Consider the following 2,816-nt stretch of genomic DNA (forward strand, 5'->3'; position numbering starts at 1 on the left):
CTCTCTCTCTCTCTCTCTCTCTCTCTCTCTCTCTCTCTCTCTCTCTCTCTCGCTCTCTCTCTCCTCTCCATTTCGCTCCCTCTTTTCTCAGCTTGATATAGCCTTGCAGAAGTAGAGACGTATCATATTATTTATAAGCCCCGAAGCCAGCTTAAAAGTCTCACTCAATCATTATTTATTACTTTTCATGAATAGATACCCTCACGTAGATCTAGAAATAGGCCTAGATCTATATTATTATTAAAGTAGCTAGCCATACTTAGGGAAAGGGGGGGGGGGGGGAGAGGGTACCCTAAAAGTCCCGATTCGGCTCAAAATGATGGAATATGAGTTGTAGACATTTTAGCATCTCCAGCCTCTCCTACAACTATTTCATCGCCTTAAGAACTCAAGCCTTATTTCTTCCCATATCGGGCATGTTTGTCACCACCATTTCCTCATAAAGTCACTCTTTTATTTTTCTTTATCGGCCGTTTTCTCAAAATGAGATTTTTCTGTATACTTTTTTGAATAACTCCACTATTTTTCTTCCAATCTTCATGAAATTTTTACAGAATGAAGAAAAGATGTAATATTAAAAATTTGCTCTTGTTTTTTATATACATATATATATAGATTTTTGTTGGTGATGTCTGTAGTGTGGATTTTCACGGATTTTTTAGCAAACTTGACTACTACCTCAAGAAAATATTCGCTAAAAAATTTCTAATTCGTTTAGGAAAAAATAATCAAACAAATTTTAAAATCTAATGTTTGCTAACATGCGCGTGCAAAAAATCAATCAATTCCCATGAATGATAAGTGCGGTATTCATCAGAGGCGAAGCGTCTATAATCAAATAATCACTGCTTCCCTTAGTAATTTTGAAACATTGTCGCAGTCAAATTCACCCATGGACGTAAACCTCATAAATTAGATGTAAAAAGACGTTCATAATCACCAATGAACAATAGACTATGCCTAACCTTCAAAACCATTTAATTGCCTCAGAAATAGCCTGTTCGCCCCTATCGGGCCACTCCATAAGCAGTCACAAGCTTTGATTACCTTAAGTAAGCTTAAAGTGAGGCTGGAAGAGTCTACCAATAGAGTTGAAGGGAACATGTGCATAGCAGTCAAAACTGTTTCATTGCCGCATATACCCTGTTCACCCCTTTCGAGCCACAGTTATAAGCAGCCGTACTCGCTGATTATGTAAGCTAACTATTACACTGGTCGAGTCTACCTCACAGATGTGAGGGGAACTAACTCCTAATAATGTATTGACTGCTGCGAGTGCTTGTTTTTTTTTCCTCGACCTTTTAACGTCCTATAATCAGATCGTGACCTCGATTAAGACACCGGCTCCTGGCCGCGAAAAGCTAGACAAAAAACAGCCAAATGTGAAATAAAAAATTAATAATTGGCATGCTCTGCCAAAGTGTTTCGGCTGTTTGGTATAACATGCCATTGTAGTACTGACATCCCTGCTTCTTTCCTTGGTGTTCGTGTGTTCAAATCTAAATGTAAAGTTAGTTAGAATAAATATTTAATGAAATACTTTCCCGATTATTTTAGTGGTTGAATATGCATACAACTTGAATTCAGGATTTGTTTTCATTCACAACTCAGAGTTGCCGCCTCCAGTGCCAGTAAGATTCTTGTGACTTGTGTGAGTGTGATATCTCCAGGCCCTATCTGGTCCCATCTCACTTTGATTACCCTGTCAAACAAGTCAGCCTTCGCCCCTGGTATTCATTACACATAAGACATGTCAACAAAATCCAAATATATGGTCGCCGTATCCATGGAAACAAAACTTTTTTTCTCAAATTTGACTGCGGATTTTTAGACTCCTTAAAATTGTATCATGCTAGTTATATAAATGTGTGAAATATGGTAAAATTTGGTCAGCTAATAAGCGAGATATAGCCTTCGGGTGTACGCCCCCCCCCCCCCCCTCCCTTTAAGTTATCGTTTTATCAAAATGGCCAGTGGTACTTAACAAATACTTTAGGCATTGTAAACTAAAATTGTATTTTTACAATTCAGCCATCATTACGGCTAACCTGCCAGTCTCGCCGTCCTTAGGGCTAGCCTAGCCTGCTAGTCTAGCTGTACTTATTTTAAGCCCTATTTAGAAACCTGTTGAGTACACAGGCACCGTCTCATTAAAAAATAGTAATAAATTAAGACACCTTTTGTTACGCCTCAAATAATAATACTGTTTTGTTTGGGGTTTTTTACTCATGCACCCGTCTCATGCACACATTTTATACACGTATACGTTTTTTCTAGTAGTATGTTGCATGCTGAACACGAACAGGGCCTTATTCATTTTTACAAATCAATAGTTATCGAGTTATTGATGTTTGAAAATAGTAATATTTGACTTGATTTTAACAACATGGGCGGTTTCAGCCCCCTGACCTAAAAAGAATCTTGGGGGTTTCAGGGGGGCATGCCCCCTGCATTTCACAATGGTTTTATGTTTTGACAATAGGATTGATATAATATATATATCTATACTTTAAAACAATTGATTTGCAAGGGTTTTAGTGGCCATATATGTGTTCTACAGGAAAACATTGGTAGTTTAGCCCTCAAATCAATGCATCTGCATAATATGTGTGTGGATGCATATAAGTAAAAATTTACTGAAATACTTAAGTTAAATGTACCTGTATTGCAAACTAAAAATATCTACCATTCAGTAGGCCTTTTTTTTTTTTTTTTGTCGGTCTAGCTATCATCTTGTTCTTGTTCTTGTTTCAGGAAGCAACATCCCTGCACTCCGGACATGTCCATTGATGCTCCGTTGCTCTCTCCAAAATGTT

Source organism: Aplysia californica, unplaced genomic scaffold (assembly GCF_000002075.1).
Source record: "Aplysia californica isolate F4 #8 unplaced genomic scaffold, AplCal3.0 scaffold00007, whole genome shotgun sequence".
Taxonomy (NCBI): domain Eukaryota; kingdom Metazoa; phylum Mollusca; class Gastropoda; order Aplysiida; family Aplysiidae; genus Aplysia; species Aplysia californica.